Here is a 20,892-nt window from a genome sequence, read left to right as displayed (position 1 = left end):
AGAAATGTCAAAAATGCAAAATTTGGAAAAACTGGATGAATTAGAAATGGTTGTATTCATTTTGAAAGGGTTTGCAAATTACAGTGATACCAACTCAGTCCTAAGTTCGATCTCAAATCTTTTGCTTGAAGCAAGGCCAATTCTAATGCTATACACACAGAATTTCCTAGTACTTGCAGCATTTCATTCTGTAAGCCACCTGACTCTTACCCTTAAATTTATATGCATGGCGGTTTTATGCTCACGTTACCAATACAGATAACTTGTTTTAAACCCATTCCCTGTTTTGAAGCCTTCAAAGAGCAGTACTTTAAGGAATACAGTCACAGATACTCGTTACCAGTCAATATTGGTGTTTGATTGCTAAAGCATTCTGAGGTTGGCTAGAGGGTACTTTTCAAAGCATTGAAAACCAGTACCATGGAATCATTCACCAAGTCTGGAGATAGAGTGGTTTCTGATTAGATACGTGCAAAGGTCATCATTTTTGTTTAGCAAGGGTTCATGTCATCATTTTCTTAAGATTCAATCTGCATGAACACATCTCACATTTTGGGCTCAAATTTCATGTGAATTTAATGCAAAACCATAGTTTGGTTTAAGTTCACTCACAACCAAACCTTATAAAATGTTGAATTTGCAACAATATCCAAAACCAAGCAAATGTCACAGGCTTTTGGTTTCAATGTGAATATTTTAATAAGCACTAGCTTATACAGAGTGTCTTCGTAAGATAATTTATATTTTCCTCTGTTGTGCTAGGTACGATCCCCTCTGAAAGAAGACCGACGTGATTTTATATTATGCTTGGGTTATTGGTCAGAATGAACAGCTGGGGGTGGCAAGATTATCATACCCAGACAAGACATCAGAGGTTAATTATTCTTTTGTAATAAATATGATTAAATGTCTATTCTGTTTTTAAGTTTTATTCCTGTGCCTGATAGCCACATCAATTTTGAAAAATAGGAAGAAACTGAACAGAATTGTAAATGGAACTTCCATAAAAATCCTTGTTTTTCTTGGGTATTCCTATGAGATTTTATCTTTATATATTATAAACACTTGCAAACATTTACTAAACATTAAAAGTGGGGGAAATCATGAACATGTTTTGCAGGAGCAAAATTCTGACCACAAAGCCAAATGAGTCTCTGTCTTTCTTATGTTGAATCTGTGAGAATTTCAACACCGTGGAGGAATTATTACTGTCATGAAGAAGCCAATTATCCATCCCCTGATGTAGCCATACTGAGCCCTTGTTCTGTGCTAGAATCCCAAGGTTTAACATCAGAACTCTCCAAGAAGTTTGCAAGACTGATCATGCAGCAGAGTAGAGTTCTAGAACTTCCACAGTCATGGATATGAAGAAAAAAACCACCACCTTGTCACTGAATCTATTATTGCCATTAGAGCTATGTCAAGACGATCTTAATTATAAGGTAAATCGACCCTTTATGAGGTGTTCTCAGTTATTCATGTCCTACCTACAGTTAAGTCATTCAAAAATCAAAAGAGTTTGTTTAAGCTACTATGGCAGTATATACTTTAAAGAAACAAACTTGCAATGGTATATAGAATGAGCTTCTCTCAAATCAACCTATTTAAGTAGTAAAAATTTCACTCAAATAGGACCTTGTGCCTATGGCTTGTTCCTGTTAACACTTGCCATTGAGCTTAGTGATTAGTGCTATTGAAGTAAATGGGAAAACTCATAGAAGCATGCAGTAGGACAAGTATCAGGCCCTTAGATTGTAAAGCTATTTGTCTGTAACTGCCACACACCTCTATGATTCTGTATAAATAATTAATTATGGTAACTAAAAATAAAATAAAATAAAACAGGAAAATCGGATAAATTATAAGGTGCGACTGACACAGTTGTAGTTTAATGTTTAGTGAACATATTACTGTAATTAGTGACTCAATATTCCTGGGCATATTGCCTGCCGCAAGCAAGCTCTACTCAGCATAGGAAAATTGGGGATCTATTGGTGAGCCTGTTACTGCTCCCTGATACAGAGGAGTAGTCTGTGCAAGTAGCCTAGAGGGTACTTTAACTTGCACAAGCAGCCCTTGGCCCCTAGAAAGCCATATACCAGCTAAGAAACAGTATAGCAGAGCAGACCTATCACACACCATCTCTCCCCCAACATATCTCCTATGCCAAGATGGTGCTGGTGGTGAGGGAAGTTGTTATATATGCTGCCCTTACCAAACCTGCCTTTACCAAACCTGTTTGGGTTTCCCCAAACCTTAGGAATTCTCAGCTGGCTAGTTACAGCCAGATTCTGGTTGAGCACAAATTGAGACTACATAAAGGGGGCCTTTTGTGATAGACTGACAGTATCTTGTAATATCCTGATCAGATCTTATGCAATTAAGGAAAACTTTATTGAATTAAGTTAAATTGTATTGAATTAGGGGCACATTGTATTTAAAATGAAATTGTGCATGTGTTATTGTGGAACTGTATGTATTTCCCTAGGAAGGGTGAATAGGAGAACAGCAGGGGATGTTTAGGCAAATACACTGAGGCTGTAAAATCTCCAGAGAAGCCGCCTCTCTGGAGAAGTTTGAATATACTAGTTCAAACTGGATTCTCCACGGATCAACAGACAAAAGGGTTTCTGGATAAATAGCCTGGCTTTAAACTGACTCTCGGCCTTCTTCCTGAGCCAGGAAATGGATACGGCCCCTGGTTGACAGAGGGCTCCAGTCCTTAGTGAAGGATTGGAAGGACTTGGCTACTGAGGCCTCACAAGGCTGCATGATTATTCTGAGATGAAGCTTTGATGAACTTGTAACACCATAAAAGCGGCAAAGAGTCCTGTGGCACGTTATAGACTAACACAGGTATTGGAGCACAAGCTTTCGTGGGTGAATACCCACTTCGTTGGAGGCACGTAGTGGAAATTTCCAGAAGCAAGTATAAATATGCAAGCAAGAATCAGGCTAGGGATAATGAGGTTAGTATATTTATACCTGCCTCTGGAAATTTCCACTATATTCATCCAACGAAGTGGGTATTCACCCACGAAAGCTTATGCTCCAATATGTCAGTCTATAAGGTGCCACATGACTCTTTGTGGCTTTTACAGATCCAGACTAACACGGCTACCCCCCTGATACTTGTAACACCATGTGGCAGTTAGGAGGACTGCTCCTGCCAGAATCCATGTTAGGGTCGAGGCGACCATAAGAACGGCCATACTGGGTCAGACCAAAGGTCCATCTAGCCCAGTATCCTGACTTCCAACAATGGCCAATGCCAGGTGCCCCAGAGGGAATGAACAGAACAGGTCATCATCAAGTGATCCATTCCCTGTCACCCATTCCCAGCTTCTGGCAAACAGAGGCTAGGGACACCATCCCTGCCCATCCTGGCTAATAGCCATTGATGGACCTCTCCTCCATGAATGTATCAAGTTCTTTTTTGAACCCTGTTATAGTATAGGGTGATTTCTGGTAAACTTATCAGCATGTGTGTTGGTTCTTTTATTGTTTTTAATATGTTTTCCCTGTGCTTTTTACCTTAAGAATAAAGTAGACTTGCACAGAAAGTGCTGTATGGTAAATTATAACTGTAGCAATTGCAACAGTTAACCATCTCTGAAGAAAAAGCAAGCAGGTGCCCTTGCGCAACCTGTCTGTTTTGGGAATGATAGTGTAGGTAGGGAACTGTGCAGCCTGGAAATGACCTAGTCAGAAGGGAGAGGGACCTGGTGTTCACCCATGAGAGGCAACAGCTGGAGAATTGGAAGCCTGAGACGGATGTCCTTACTTGACTACTGAGGGGAAATACAGGCATAGTTGCCCTGAACTCTGACAGCCCTACACTCAGAAGTGCCATGGAAGAACAGTTAGGTGTGTGATGATGTTATGACATATACAAACCCCACACTGGAAAGGAAGGGGTTAAAGATCTGCTCTGAACCGAGGTGGCAATACCCCACCACAACTGCAAAACATGCACAGGCTGGAAGATGAGATTAAAAGGGGAGCAAAGCAGCTCAGTAGAAGGCAGACAATGTAGGTGAAGAAATCTTACTGTGAGCTTCTGGGAAGGAGCACCTGAGGACTGCATACAGCAACTTACTCCAGCCCACCATGGAGAGATCTGTGACTTTCTGAAGGTTTGAGACTCTCTCTTTGGGTTCAATCCGTATTTAATGTCTTTACTTCATCCACGGGGAAGAGAAAGGACTGGTCGGAAGTGATCCAGAGAGGCAGCAGTATAGCACTTTGGAGTGCAGGACTTAGCCACCTGCCACTGGGCCCTGGATCAGAACTTAGTGGGAAGGGTAGGCCTGAGTTCCCCTACAACCCCTAGGGGTACCAAAGACAGACATCTACCTCTCCTGTGGGGAATGTTGTTGAGGGAAGGCCCTGAAGACGGACGAGTCTGGACCATGAGACCTCAACCTAGGAAAAGACTGGAACCCTTCCCTAACTCAGAAGGCTACTCCGTTGTTCGACTCTTTATATACCCCAAAAGGGGCAGACACAGACAAGTGACCTGGCCAGAGGGGCAGGTCATCAAAGGGACAAACCATTGTAGGGCTGGTGTGGCTACCAACAGGGGCACCCACAAAGGAGAGGGCCTGTCATGCCCCATCCTGCCCACTAGGCAAGGCCAGCAGTGAGTGAACTCCTTCACAGATCATTAAAAGACAACCAGTCAGAAACCAATAAAAATTCAGGTAGGCAGAATTTATATAATGTTATCTTCTTTTGCAATTAATGCTTTGGTACTGTACTGGTTGAAGTTTGAATATTTTAACATTCAATATTACATTCTGTAAGGCCAACCTACTAATCTGATTGACTGACCTCTGTTTCTTTTGACAAAATGATCTGATTAGAGTGCAATCATTGTCAGTAAACGGAATTAAATTAGAGGTATTAAAAATTATAGGTGATTACTATACACTTTAATTGCAAAGCTGAACTTATCCTTAAAAGAAAAATATTTTTCTATGTGTTTAAACTATCCCTGTATATCTATTAATGAGGTGCATAATAATGACTCTGGCCTTTTGAAACGCTAAAAGTATGTAATTGAACAATTATTAGTGTCACACTGCCTGAGGGCACTATTTGTCAAGAGATTTATATGATAGGCAATTATATCCACTCAACCTTGAAGGATAGATAATTTTATCTTCTGGTGGGAACAAATTACCCTTACATTTAATTTTTAAAATTTCAAAAGTTTAGCTTCTCTATTTTTATTAGTTACACCTTCCAAATTAAAGACTTCTTAGAAGACTTGCTTTGCCACTATACAGCATTAATCAGTTTCTCCAGGGTACATTTTGGGAGAATTACCATTGCCAGTTTGCTGTCTCAATTACCAAGCGAAGAAAGAAATGGGACATTTCTTTAATTCATGTTTATTGAAGAATGGCAATTTGTCCCCATTAAGTTTGCAGAATGTATATAATAGTAGACCTAACCAGTGGTGGGAGAAAAGTTGTCCATGTTTTTAAATGTATAATTCTATTTCTTTATGTAGTTTAATGTAAGGGTATCTGAGTGTTTATCCACATAGCCTGAAGAATTAGGCTATAGAAAACAGATTTCCAAGACCTGGGGCCTTCTCTCTGAATTGCTTTCAAACTTCCAAGGAGTATTGGGGGAAAAATCTAGAGTGATGTTAGCTAGGTGAAGAAAAATTAGTTCTGGGTGGAATTCATCTTGTAACAGAGAGGTCATACAAGGACACCTGTATGTCAAATGCTGTGTTAAGGACCAGATTCTCAGTTAGTGTAAATCATATTTACATCAACTGAGGATCTGACCCTTAACATAATATTTAAGTGTTATGGGGGCCCTTATGTAATATCACTACATTGAGGCAAACTTCACCCTCTAGTTACATATTTCTTTTACAAGCCACTTCAAAAGTTTAGATATGGTGTCTAGCCTTTGTTTTTATCAAGTGCACTCAAACCATTAGGAGAGAAGTCTTTTTGCCATCTATATTCCATGATGCTCCCATTTCACATTGTAGAGATTCTTAGGGCTGGATTCAGCTTCTATTGAAATCCATGGAAAGACTCGCACTGACTTGAGAGAGAGAGTTGAATCAATCCCCCAAGCCATACAATCACTGTGCATCCTTATAATCAGTTACATTGACTGAAAAAATATAGCATTCAATGCACTTTTATACGCAGTAATAATTAGACTGTTCTTGAATTACATTTAGTGAGAGGTTATGTCTGAGAATAACCTGAGCATCTTCCTGGGGACCAGTGCATCCCTTCCCCAAATACACCTTGTTAATTGGACTCATGTTGACAATAAAGAAGGTACTTCACCATTTTTCAGATAGTTGACCCATAGATGTGATCCTGGGGCTCAGGACAATGTTCAGTAGAATACCATCTACAGGAGTTTGCATAAGCCACACTATTATACAGTTTGTGCAAATAAGTCTGGTATATTTCAAGGGAAAATATAAATAATTAAAAAATAGATACAACTTACTAGACATTCAAAAACAATTTTCTTTTAGTATCTTTTTTATAACTTTATATACTGCATTTGAATAGATACTCATATACTGCATTACACCAATTCTGCATTGTTCAGGAGATAAAAGCAGTCTGTTACAGGAGAACGTATGGCACAATAAGATAACCTGAGAAAAATATTTTCAGACAGCAAAAGAGGCCAAAAAAGTCCCAGGCTTCTAAAATTATATGGTCTCATGCTGTGATGTTTTTTTCATGAACACTGACTAATTTTCAGAAGTGACAAATACTGGCAGCTCCCATTAACTAGAGTCACTGTGCTGATCCGGAAGAATTTACAACTCTGGGTATCTTAAAATAAAGCCCACTGAAGCCAAAGAGAGATGCCAGAAAAGGCACAGGCATATAACTACATCTAAGGACAAACAGAAGGCAGGAGGATCAGGGTTACCAACAAGAACATGTGGTTTATTTGATTTTTACAGACAGTTCTACAGGGTTCTACTTTACATCTATTTGTTGCTAAATAAGGTTGTTAGTGATAACTGTTCAGGAAAAAAATATTTAATGTGTTAAAGCATCCAAAGATTTAGAAAATGTAGGGTACAGAGCACATCTCTAAACACTTCCTAAAACGTGGACACATACATTATTTAAATTGCATCAGGGTGGTTTAGGTTGGACATTAGGAAAAACTTCCTAACTGTCAGCGTGGTTAAGCACTGGAATAAATTGGCTAGGGAGGTTGTGGAATCTCCATCATTGAGGATTTTTAAGAGCAGGTTGAATGAACACCTGTCAGCGATAGTCTAGATAATACTTCATCCTGCTTGAGTGCAGGGGACTGAACTGGATGACCTCTCGAGGTCCCTTCCAGTTCTATGATTATACATTAGTTGACATTTCCATTGGTCTTCAAGGGTAGTTCTCAGTAAAGTACATTGCAACAGCCTAGCCTAAGGTAACAAATACCTATATGACTATGGAAAGGTCTCCATTTGAGATGAGTGGATAAAATATCTTGGCTAGATGAAGATGGAAAAAAAGTGCTTCCAAGCACTATGTGAAATTCACAGCCAGAGAGAAGTGTAGGAAAATGATGAGATAGCAAAATAGTTTAATAATGGGCAGGTAGAATCAGGACAGGCTGGTATTTAAGCTTGCATAAGATATTCAGAAAATCTTGCTATATGGGCTATATTCTATTCTCAGTTATATATGGGTGCAATTCCCAATGATTTCAAAGGGGACTTATGTGCATATATTTAAGGGAAGATTCTGTTTCTGTTATGCATAACCCACATGCCTCACTAATATACTATGGTTATACAAGCCTGAAAACACACTCTCTTACAATGCTATGATTTGCTTTAAGAAAGAAACACTAGCAAAAGCTTCACTCTTACCATAAATTCTGTTTCTGCCTGTTCACCCATTATGTTTTTTCTTGTGAAGTTTCAAAAAAAATCACCCACGAAAAGCTACCTGCAACTTAATTAAAATACACATTATTAATGTCATGTTTATATAGAAACTCTGTGGTGAAATAAGTAGCCTCTAGCTTTTCAAGCAATCACAATTAAATCTGCCAATATGCACTAATGCTGAATTATATGAAGAAGAAAACAAGAATAAATAAACCAGTTTAACTTGCTTCAGCCAACTCCACACATAAAGTAGTGTTTCGTGTTGTATTTGAGCTGGAAAATCAACCATAAATTAATTACCTAAAACTGTCAATTGTGCAACATAGAATAAAATTGAAAACTCCAGATAAATTTAAAACTAGTTTTGTTTAAACATAATGGGTGAGATCCTGGCTCCTCTGAAGGTAATAGGAACTTTGCCATAGGTTTCAATGAAAATAGGATTACACCCAATGTATAAGAATTCTATCTCCCTTACAGAAACAGAAGAGCCTTAGCAGAAAACATGTGGCTGCATAAGAGTCTCCAAAACTGAGTGTAATCTTTCATCTGAAAGATTTGGTTTTTTTCAGCTGCTAGCAGTGCTCTTGCTACTTTGGCCAGCAGAGATAATATAAGAGGTAACAGAGTATGTAGCTTTTCTCCCTGGATGCTAAACATATCATCATACCCAGCATATACCATCCTAGAACTGAGTCCATCATCATAGATTCATAGATTCATAGATATTTAGGTAAGAATGGACCATTATGATCATCTAGTCTGACCTCCTGCACAATGCAGGCCACAGAATTTCACCCACCACTCCTAAAAAAGACCTCACACCTATATCTGTGCTATTGAAGTCCTCAAATTGTAGTTTGAAGACCTCAAGGAGCAGAGAATCCTCCAGCAAGTGACCCGTGCCCCATGCTACAGAGGAAGGCAAAAAACCTCCAGGGCCTTCCAATCTGCCCTGGAGGAAAATTCCTTCCCGACCCCAAATATGATCATCATCATGTTCGCATTACTCTGGTGTTTAGGGCAGCAACAAAGCTCCTCCACTCCCATCTGTTTGTTTCTAACATATACCATCCTAGAACTGAGTCATTCTAAGGTTATTCCAAATTCTAAATCATCCAATCACACTAGTCAATCAGCTTTCCATTCCAGTAGGATTAAGTTTTCAGGAATATTCACTCACTGCACAGAATTCTCCATTTTACAATAAAGATTATTTCACAATAATTTGTCACTTATATTCCTGTTGACTTGGAAAAAAAAGTGCCCCCGCCCTCTAGGAGATTTTATAATAAGGCACAGGATTAACTTTAAGGAGATAGTACCAAATCATTACCCAATAGAAAATCAGTTGTCTGGGGGTTTTTTTAACCTAATCTAGTTACCAGTCACATCAGCAGTTACTTGAACTCAAAGAAATTAGGATGGTGGGAATACATTCAGTTTCTTTTCTTTGTGGTTTGACAGCATTTGGTGTTTAGACAGCATATGTACTTCCTGTCTCATGCAGCAGGAACCTTGAAGCAGAACTGATGGAGAGAATTACTAGTAGGGTTTATTTACCACCCAAGACTTCTCTTTAGGTCGTTGGAAGGAGTTTAGAACCTGAGAGGCTGTACACAGATCTCTGGTGGAGGAAAGGGGTATTAGGTGGTATTAGGTCTTGAGCTGTCCACTATCTCTTGCTCTCCAAGTCTTCAACATACATTTTAAGTCAGGATGTACTATTTCAATGGGGCTGTATATAAAATGATTTTAAAAAAATCAATAAGAAATTCAAGTTGCCAGGGCCCCCTTAAAGCACAAGCAAAGCCAACAGTTTGAGGACTCCATTCTTTTGGGAATCTTGCATGCCATGCACATTCTGTAACTTGCCAGTTGGTCTTCTATGTTTTCCTGCAGCAAGACTGCATTGGGTAACAAGTCAAGGCCTGATTTTGCCCTATGGCTTGAGTTCCTGCTGTAGCCGGAGGCTCTACAAATCATAAGGACAGTCCCACTTTTGCACCACCAATTTTGGAATGACAATGATAAACAACCTGAGTTTTGTTTTCATGATTTATGGGATATGCAAAAGAATTGAGTACTGGTGGAAAAATTCTTGGTTTGCAAATTCACAAGAGCTCAAATTACTTGCTTTACCACAAAAATTTTTTTGTAAAAACAAATTAGTTTCTTTGCAACAGTTTTTTGTTTGTTTGTTTTTTGCAACTTCACCCAGTTGAGGTAAATGATAAAACTCCCCATTGACTTCAACAGGGCCAGGTCTGCACCCAGAGTCTTTTCATATAAAGAGTAGCCCCTATCCTGCATCCCTTGTGTAACTGAAAGTTCCACTAAAATTTAGGAAGTGTTAAGAGCACAGGAAATGAAAGACAAACCTTTCTGGATGGGAAAATGTGCAAAAAATTGTTTTTTTTAAAACAAAAAATTCACAAATTTAACTATATTTAGCAAAAGTTTAGACTCCACCAAAACATGAACGAGTAATGAAATTTCAATCCGTATTCGAGATTTCTCATAGAAGTCTGTGAGAGGAGAATTGAGTTTTCAACGTGCCTGCTGAGAGCAAAAGCTAACGATTCTGCAGAACTCTAAAAAACAGATGGAATTAGTGCTATTATCAGCTATCCACACAATTGTGATGTTGTTTACTATTCTTATAAATATCTTACAAATAGAAACAAGACTGCATACCACTTTATAATTAAGGACAAGATAGTCACTAAATAGAAGGGGAAGATTTTCAAAACAGCCATTCCAAAGTTCCTGTTTTATGTGCTTTAATTCCATTTTTTATCTTTATAATTAGACACAGACCAGGAATTACCCAGTGACATGGAAACAAATACATTTGCTAGGTGAGGAAGTAGTAGCATGAGTAGGCATAATTTCAGAAACAAAAGAAAGTTAGAATAATGTAAATAAGCACATTAAATGACTCCTATGTTAATTACAGTGTTATGATTATGGCTTTCAAACCAAGAACGCTACAGGAGATAAATTCAAGCAGCAAGTAGACAATAAAAGGATTAATGTTACATATTTACCAACATTTTATTTGCCAAATATACAGCAGATACAATCAAAGTGAAAGTGAGTTGATGAAGGGAGGTATTATAAAGGAGAGGAAAGCAGTTGTAAAATGCAAGAGTTCAGGGCATATAACGTATCTTGTTATATCATGCTTTTTGGACTTAAAAAATAATACCTCCAAGGTTATATAAAGCAGCTTTCAACTTCCTCTTGGCCATGGACAGAGATTTCATTGGGAATAACGAAAAGTTATCTACTCATAATGAGGCACCACATTAAAACCTTCATTTCTACACTCCATTAGGGATCTATTTAAACATAGGCTCAACTCAAAACAACAACAACAAACCACTCACTATATTTCTAAGACAAGTCATGTCATCAAAAAGAGTAACAAAGGAGAATGTTCAAGGGCACACAAGAAATTATTACCCAAGACCCATACCAACAAGCTGCCTTTGATTATTGTAGTAGCCACTTAGGAAAAGTCTAGATAAAATCCTAAGTGCAGAGAACAAAAAACTCCTTCATCCATGAAAGCGGGTATAGATCAAAGTACTGCATTCCCAAAATGCAATCTCAGTACAATTTAGATGGAATCCTCACAAAGCGACTTCAGAGATCTCCTTTTTGTCAGATTGCCTGGTTCCAGGTGCCCAAAAATAAAAATGAAATGTTATGACTAAAGAAATGACTAGGAAGCTTTCAGGAGAAATCAAGTTACTTTCAGTGTTCAAGTTACTGTTCTCGTCAAAAGAATCTTGCAAAGAAGCAAATCCCAATGTTTTCAGGTCTCTCAAAAAAATCCCCTATATTAACCAACCACATTTTCACCCTGCCAGAAGAACTGTGGGAGACAGTACATCTTAAATAACAAATGGAAGCTCAGAGGTTCAGCTTTGCTGCGGTATGTATTAATATCTTAGTGAGCCAAAATGATATTTTTTTTCTAACTGAAAATATGTATGTTCCCCCTGGCATTATGAGTTAGTACAATAACTAATATTTATCAAATACAATATTATCCTAACATTTCCCAGAGGGCAGGCTTTCATGTTATGGGCTGAAGCCCAGACTGGTGAGAGGCTGTGTCACAGAATGCTCTGTAACACTGGGTGTCTTAAATACTCTGCTGCTGTGGCCCACAGCCCAGACGCCAATTGCCAGCAGACAAATATGCAGTTCCCTGAGTGTCTGTGTGCTGTGCAGCCCTGGTTCAGCACTCTGACCCCAGCAGCCTGCCTACAACACAACAGCCTCACCCTGGTCTTCAGCCTCAATTACTACTTGCAGGGTGACCCCAATACACCCCCAGCCCTGAATTTCCCCAAAAACCCTCTGCCCTGAAGTTTGCAGCCCTCTCCTGGACTACTCAATCAAATAACAAGGTTTGTTGCTCTTTTAAAGAAACAAAAGCATAATCTATTACTTAAACTGGAGTTAACAATCACTTCAATTCAAACATAGCACTGGGTCAGTTTAGAATAAATTTAAAACAGGTTGACTTAATCCAAAAGAGAGGGGCTTAAAGTGAGTCCAAGTAAAAGGGATAACATCAGAAATGGTGACAAGCAAATAAAAGTAAAATACACTTCTAGTGGGTAAGACCTAACTCAACAAGGTACAGCCTTGGTACAAGGTAGACTTCCTTTCCAGATGGCTGACTTGTCTCAGCCAAAACATTCCACAGAGTGGAAAGATCATTCCTAGGTGAAAGATCTTTGTCTAAAGCAGGTTTTGCACTTATATTCAGTTCCCGGAGACTTCAGACCCCTTGGCTGAAGGTCTCATCTTTCCGAGCTTGAAAAAGCACTGACTTCTTGTATCTGTACAGTGATGGATGCCAAGATGGCTTCTTCACTCTCCATATATCTGCCCAAACTCACTGTTTTGTCATAGATTCATAGATATTAAGGTCAGAAGGGACCATTATGATCATCTAGTCTGACTTCCTTCACAATGCAGACCGCAGAATCTCACCCACCCACTCCTGCGATAAACCTCTCTCCTATGTCTGAGCTATTGAAGTCCTCAAATCGTGGTTTAAAGACTTCAAGTTACAGATAATCCTCCAGCAAGTGACCCGTGCCCCATGCTACAGAAGAAGGCGCTAAATCCCCAGACTCAGGATGACCTCATGCTGTTCTTCTCTTCCCATGGACTTCCAATCCTCCAGCTGATTCGTACATCTATGGGGCTTCCATTGTTTTTGGTCACACCTGGCTTAATTTCATTGGAAATTTCATAGGTAGCTGCCTTCCCTCCTGTCTGGGAGAAGACCTGTTTCTCCCTTTATTTGGTCACAGACTTTAAAGTATAATGTCAGTGAGTATTCATAGTTCCCCATTTAGCGTTAATACATACATTTTACCATGATATCAATCCTCAGCATGTTGTTATCTTTCACAAAATACTTTACTTGATACACTTTTATATGCAGTAATATTGTATGCAATCAGTTGATTCAATTACTTATCATTTGAGGTTCAGACACCCTGTCTTTATAGTTAAGAGGCTGTCTCCCCCACTCCCTTAGTTACTGTGTCTATCTTTTATGTAAATAAGCCTTCATTGTCTCTATATGACAACGAGGCAGGTCAAACAAATGAATACACATTCCTTTGTCTAGGGCAGAATAGGCTTATGCATTGATTGCAGAACACATTTTAAGAACATAATTCTAGCACATATTTATAACTCTCTGTACACACCCCATACATATATCACACCAGAATATTAATGATCAATGAATTATTAGTTTTTTATGATATATTACATGCCACCTTTTGGGGTATATTTCATGACAACTGTGTGTCAGCTATAGTGAACACGTTAGGCCTGACAAGCATTGCTGACTGTCACGGAATCACAGGTTCTGCCCACTCTTGGCCCCGTACGGTCCCTGGAGGGAACCCCCTTCAGTAAGACAGCCCTTCTCGGGGGTTCACTCTCTCTTGGGGGTTAAGCCCCTCCACCTCCTGGAACCGCACCTCTCTGAGCCTTAGCAAACCTGTTTCTTGCCGTGGGCCCCCGCAGGGAGTCCACTTGCTCTGGACCCCCTGGGCCTCCACTCCCAGAGGGACTAATGCAACCCTGTTCTCCACGCCAGAGTGACTCTCAGCCAGCGTAAAACAGGAGGGTTTATTGAGCATCATAATACAGCATAGGAAACTCTCAGGGCCCTCAGGCCTGGCCTCCCTCAGCACAGCACATCCAAGTCTCCCCTGCATCCAGGTGGGCTCTGTCTGCTTTCTCTCTCCAGCCCCAAGCCCAAGCCCCCTGCTTCCCAGCTGGGCATCTGATATCACTGGCCCCAAGCCCTGCCTCTGTCCATTGTCTTCTATCCAGGTAAACAGGGTTGCCTGGGCCTCCTCTCCTCTATCCTCTGGCCCCCTCTGGCTGAAACTGGCTGGTTAGGTCACCAGGGTCCTCTCTTTACAGCCCATTGTCGCCGGAACTGGCTGTGACTCCTGGGGTGGGCCTCCAGGTCACCAGGTTGCCAGGTCACCAGTCACTGGGGTATCCATTCTCCAGGCCATTGGCTGGGTCCCAAGTTCTCTTGCCGGTCCCCTATAACAACAAACTCCCTCTCCCATCACCTTGTTAAACCAGTAACACCCAGGGAAACTGAGTCCCACCCCCTCTACATGCAAACTATTGGAAAAACAAGGGAAAAACAAGAAAATCCCCCACTTCGTGTCATTGACACAGAATAGTGAACCATTAAAGGGCCTCTGAGTCACAGAGACGGTAAAATTATTCTTGGTAAGTCCTGAGCACTTATCAGCATTACATTATTTCTGTTCAAGTATTGACTTGACTGAAGTAGCGTTTGAGAAGAGAAGCGGACATCATCTATCTTGGCAATAGATCTATTTCGCTTTTTTGTGTTAAAATTCTTAGCCACCAACCACAATAAAGCCCACTCTGCCACACAGCTATTGAAGTTCTCCATGCTAAGAAATATTTTCAGAATTGTCAGCCTGAGATTCTGAGAAGAAAGGAACAGAGGGCTTTTACATCTTCGTTATACACTTGTAGCACAGACGTAAGTTGATATGACTCACGAGTGTGCAGCCACACACACAAAAGATAATAGTGACATTCTCCAAAGAAAAGCCTCCACAAGTATATGTGCTTCAATGACCCCCAAAAAAGTTATAAGTAAAATAAATGGTTTTGCCTGCAGTAATGACGAGGGTGAGGAGAAAGACAGAGAAAGAAAGGGCAGGCCTAAAATCCTCAAAGGGCTAAACCTGTAACTCCTGAATGCTTAGCACTTAGCCAGATCTCAACCCTTGGCAGCATCAAAGGTGTTAACACCATTATTCTTATGCTTCTTTGAAGATGGGATCATTTCTTTGACAGGAAAACAAAATTAATAATTGAAGCTATTCAGTAGATTTGTTCCATTCAAACAAAAGCATAGTTTAAGTAAATGGAAAAGTTTAAGTAAAGGCAAGATCTTTCGTTCCTTGGATAAATCAATGGGAGCTTTGGGTACAGGAACGCAGGACTCAGCCCTAAAATGTTAAGGGCCTGATCCTCCATTTAGATACACGGCACTTTTTGCTTTATATCAAAGAGGAGGATTAAGAGCCAAAATATTTGAGCTATAATACCTGACAGATATCTTGTGCAAAAGCAAGCACTTCACAGAATATAAATGCAGCTTTTGGAAGACTCTTGATATATAAAAAAAAGCCTCTCCTACCTGGACTATTTTAACAGAGAAGCACTATTCTTAGTATTTGCTTGTATGTGTGTGCGCACACACGTGTTCTGGCAGATATGTGCTGGATACACAGATATGGGGCCTGGTTCTCCATTGTTTTACATTTTGCTTGATAATTTTAGACCTGGGCAATGTAATGCCATTGTGTTCTGGAAGAAGTTCACTCACTTTTTCCCAAGTGTACATCTCTGCATCAGGTGTGAGGCAGTACAGAAGTAGCATCATTATATGCTGACAAATGCTTATTAGCATCCTTTGGAAAAGAGGCATATCACGAACAAACATAACTTGTTCTAATTCTTTTTAATATGTGGCACACAATAGGGTAGAAGAGGTTAAACACTGTTCTAAGCCTGTTATGCAACATGTATTTATGATTCCGTGGGCCTCATCTCTACCAAGCATCTGTAATGGGAACAAATTGTAACTGTGACAACCTTGAGGCTCAAGAGTATTCACATCTTAAGACATGACTGGCAAGAGCAACTAGAAACACTGAGTCTACAAAAAGAAAAGGAGGACTTGTGGCACCTTAGAGACTAACCAATTTATTAGAGCATAAGCTTTCGTGAGCTACAGCTCACTTCCTCAGATCTGCATCTGAGGAAGTGAGCTGTAGCTCACGAAAGCTTATGCTCTAATAAATTGGTTAGTCTCTAAGGTGCCACAAGTCCTCCTTTTCTTTTTGCGAATACAGACTAACACGGCTGCTACTCTGAAATGAGTCTACAAAGAGATGCTTCTGTCTAGGGAAGAGATGCTTCAGGAGAAGAAAACTAAACTATGATTAAATTGAGATACTAGACATCATTAACTGGTGAGATAATTTTCAATCCTTTGAAGAAAGCAATGGTTATGTAAAGGGACAATGTTGTCAATGAAATTCGAAGCAATTCTGGCTCAAGAAGTGCTAGACAAATGAAACCATTTACAATTCAGGAGAGGAAAGGCTAAATATGGATTATTATTTAGTGTCTGATATGCCTGACCTTTAGATCAAATTTTCTGTGGTAAGTTTCCATTAATATTAAATGACACCTATACATACACATATACACACAGGTACCTAAACTAAGCCATTCTGAACTTCTCCAGACTTAGACCTTCTGCTCTTGATTATTTCAGTGTTCCAATTATATATTAACCTTCCTATAAAGAGATACCCATATCAAGAGCATTACTGGCCTACCAATTTTAAAACTGCCTGCATTTGTGTTACTTTAAGCATGACACTGCTCTGTTACACAGAGAAGAGAGCCTTGTTCATTTCTTGTCATTGACTCGCATTATATTGTGCCTTTTTCATCTGCCAGTTACCTAATGCATTTTCTAGTCTAAAGAAAGTTTCTTTTCCACTCACTGAGGGTAAAAAAAAAAAAAGATATACTACTCTAGCTCCACCAAACTGTGGGATGTAAATATTTTTAGGCTACCATGGATTAATAAAAAAACATGCCCCCCAGAAATTTATACAGATCCTTTAATAAAAAATACACTATGGGATAGAACTAGAGAGAAATAAGTTATTTTCCCTCACCAATGATACCCATTGCAAATAATCCAAATCTTAACCAAAAACACAAAACAGAGAGTTTTAAAGACTGGCAGCACCATGGAATACATACAACTGGCCATCTATTCAATAAAGAAACTTTTCTAACTTATTTAGAGATCAAAACTAACCTGAAGTGACCCACTTTCCCATTGTATCCGTACTCTCACGTGAGACATTCTGTTCTCAAATTTCCAGGAAAGTTGTTTTATAAAGAAAGCTAATTTTAATTGAAGTGATGGTGTCTGGTCAATTAACAAACAAAAAAAATATATAACTAATTTATACCAGTCTTTGCAGACAACTTTCTTATGACATGCTGGGAAAAAGATCTCAATAGACAAATTACCCCAGACTCTCAGGATTTGATCTGGAAAAGAGAAGCATTAATCTCAACCTGTAGCATGATAAAAGAAAACTTATTTAAGATACTCCTTCAATGGTACCTCTCACCAGTCATGTTAATATATATATATATAGAATCATAGAATATCAGGGTTGGAAGGGATCTCAGGAGGTCATCTAGTCCAACCCCCTGCTCAAAGTGGACCAATCCCCAACTAAATCATTCCAGCCAGGGATATATAGATACACAGACAGAATGGGGATGAGTGTTGGAGAACCTGTGGTGACAGAGGACATTTTATACATATATGATGGATATGTCCAGACATTAAAAAGTATTGGAATGCAATTTGTAACAAAATATCCCAGATTGTTTGAAATCAATTACCAAATTATCCTTTGGTAATCCTCCTGGGGCTTCGTAACTGAAATGGTCACATACAACAAAATGATGAATTAATATCTCATCGGATAGTAGCTGCTAGTCTACTGATAGCATCTAATTGGAAAAAGATAAAATAGTCCAACTGTAGAGGAATGGTTCAGACAAATATGGGATGCCGTTAGGAAAAAAATAATGCATCAATTATGTATGCACCAAATTAGACAGAGTATAAATAAATACTTAAATATTTGGTTACCATTTATTCAATAGTCAGACAATGTACGCTCATCTGCAAAAAATCCAGCACACCTTCCCAATATTTCTGAATATTAAAATTTTGATAAACACGCCTGGTTTGTTAAATGTGTAATCAGAGATTTCACTCAATTTTATAACATCATTAGAAACAGAACGTCCTGGGTAGTGAAAAGATGCTCACAGTGTAACACCCTGTTAAATAGAGAGATCTGATAATTACAGTATGTTGCTCCACACAAAAGCTCATTGTTGTAATGATTATTGTTTCCTCTCTGATATTTGCATGGCAAGGATTTGTAAACCTGTTCAAACTTTTTTTAAAAAACAGCACTTTAGGAAGTGTGTGTGTGAGCGCACACACACACTTTAAAAAAGATTTATACTATAAATATAAACACACGCACAATGTTTTTGTTTCCATAACAATAACTTTTCCTAAAAATTGGCTTTAACGGTCTAGAGTAGTGTATCTTGCCAACTACATGGAAGACACTGAGGTTATAAATAGCATTTCATTAAATGCTTCTCTCCTTAGACAATATTTGTCCTGTGGTTCTTATTACTAAATAACTGTCCAGAGGGCCGAAGTGCAGCTGGTGCAATGGAGGGCAAACGGAGACTCTTCCTCCATGGTGCTCAGGCACAAGGAGCGGTGCTCGTGCTGCAACCCATGCTCCTGCAGATTCCAACCCTGCGATTTGCTGCACCTCTGCATCCCAGCTTACCCACCGGGATCAATCAAGGTCCATGTGGCTAAGCTGGGATGCCCATTCGGAATAAATTATACGATGAAGCCCAAGTGTACATGTTGGGGGTGCTAGGTTTGCCGACATCACTAAACACCCTAGGGGGAGCATGTCTGGATGGTTTGTGAGAGTGACCATAGCTAGTGGAAGGAAATGATACACATTTTCCAAGAGGTGTCGGATGACATGCATGTACACCTGCTTCTGTAATACACAGGCATAATGTTCTAGCCACTGTGGCATCTTTATCTCTATGCCACAACGCTACAGATTGAATTTAGCCCAGAGATGGGCTATTAGTAAAATGGGGGCGGGGGGGAGAGGGTACACATTGTTACACACTGTAAATGAGTGGCCTCCTCCCAGCCGCCTCCTCATGGCCTCAAGGCAGCCCTGCGAGTGGCTCCTCACCTCAGTTTCCCTCTTGAGTTTACAATAAATCAAATACAAGCATGTCCTCAAGTCCATCACAGTTGAATAATCAAAATACATTGCAAAAGTCCCAAACCAAACATCCTTCAACACAGCCCATGAATGTAATCTTTAAAAACCTGGCTCCATACTCACCATCCCGGTGTCTTCTGCCAGACCTGGTCTCTTTATCATTTGTCCTCTGTCTGGGACAGCCACCCCAACTCTTCCTTCTGGGACACAACTAGGGTTGCCTGGAGTTTCCAGGAATTAAAGATGAATCAATTTAATTAAAGATTATGTCATGTGATGAAATCTCCAGGAATACATCCAACCAAAATTGGCAACCCTAGACACAACCATGCTCTTCCCAGCAAGAACTCTCTCAGCCTCTCTGCTGCAAGCCTCTCTTGGTTCCTCTGGTCCACAGTTCCCTGAGAAGGAGACTCCGGTGTGTACACCAGTGTGCAAGCACTTGGCTGCTCCCCTCTCTTCAGTCCTCTGGCCCTTGGCTCCAGCTACCAGCTAAAACCCAGCAGACCTTTCCTTCCGCTGAGCCTTCCAGCCTTCAGCCCTCTCCAGCCTTGGCTCTCTGGCATGGGGATATCAGCTAGCAAACCGCTCACTACTCTCCCGCTTTCAACCCTATACCAGACACCATTCTTCCTAACTGAGTCACTCTGCTCTCCCTCTGAATTCACTCTCAGGCCTCTGACAGCTTCTCAGATGCTGTCCTGCCCTCTTAATTCGTCCAAACAAGGAGCATTTGGATTGTTACAGGAGAGCTGAGCCCAATTTCCTTTAGTGGGCCAGCTACCCTGCTACATGCACACACCAAAAAGAACATTATAAAGGTTGCAAAGTAAAGCACTCAAAAGTTAGGAAATGCCAGAATTAAGATTGCACATGCCCGTTTGGGCATATGCACTATGACACATTCTCTAACTACATGATCATTTTTTGTCTGCAGGACCTCCTGCCTCATTCTATGCACAGAATGGACAGTATTCATGGAAAGAGCAGTGATTTAATATTTTCTTTTCCCCGTATTGTTCACTGTGTGGCCTCATGCCCTATTTGCTGCATTTTTCAAACCCTTCTCGAGGGTGATTATCACTATAGTATCTGAGTGCGTCACAAACATTAATGAATTTATTCTCACAACACCCTTGTGAGGTGAGGGAGTGGTATTATCTCCATTTAACAGATAGGGAACAGAAGCACAGGTAGATTAAGGTCAAAAGTATGCACTAATTTAGGGTGCCAAATCTGAGACAACTAGGACCTGATTTTTCATACTATTTAGCATTATATTGCACTTCCTGTGTTCAAAGCACAGCTATCACTGACTTTAATTACAACTGTGAATGCTCAGCACTTCTTCAAATCAAATTCCAGAATCTCAAGTCAGCAGGGCCGGATTAAGGCAGGGGCTTTTGGAGCTGCAGCCCAGGGCCTCAGCTCAAGGGGAGCCCCGCAAAAATAAATCACAAGCAGCAATGTCCGGGCAGCTAA

General features: G+C 39.9%; 1 protein-coding gene across 16 annotated transcripts in view; it reads right to left on the bottom strand.

The window, feature by feature from the left end:
• Positions 1-20,892, bottom strand: part of TENM1 (teneurin transmembrane protein 1) — a 1,403,901-nt gene that overhangs the window by 1,279,351 nt on the left and 103,658 nt on the right. Inside the window, exon 2 of one of the 16 annotated variants that reach the window (XM_073361273.1) lies at positions 7,889-7,973. The exons of the other annotated variants lie outside the window; for them this stretch is intronic. The gene's annotated coding sequence lies outside the window, so the exon portion shown is untranslated. The remainder of the gene's footprint in view (positions 1-7,888; positions 7,974-20,892) is intronic. 16 annotated transcript variants of the gene reach the window in all.

Source organism: Lepidochelys kempii, chromosome 9, assembly GCF_965140265.1.
Source record: "Lepidochelys kempii isolate rLepKem1 chromosome 9, rLepKem1.hap2, whole genome shotgun sequence".
Classification (NCBI taxonomy): domain Eukaryota; kingdom Metazoa; phylum Chordata; order Testudines; family Cheloniidae; genus Lepidochelys; species Lepidochelys kempii.
Note: the sequence above shows the minus strand (reverse complement) of the source record. Positions and strands in the feature narration are given on the sequence as shown.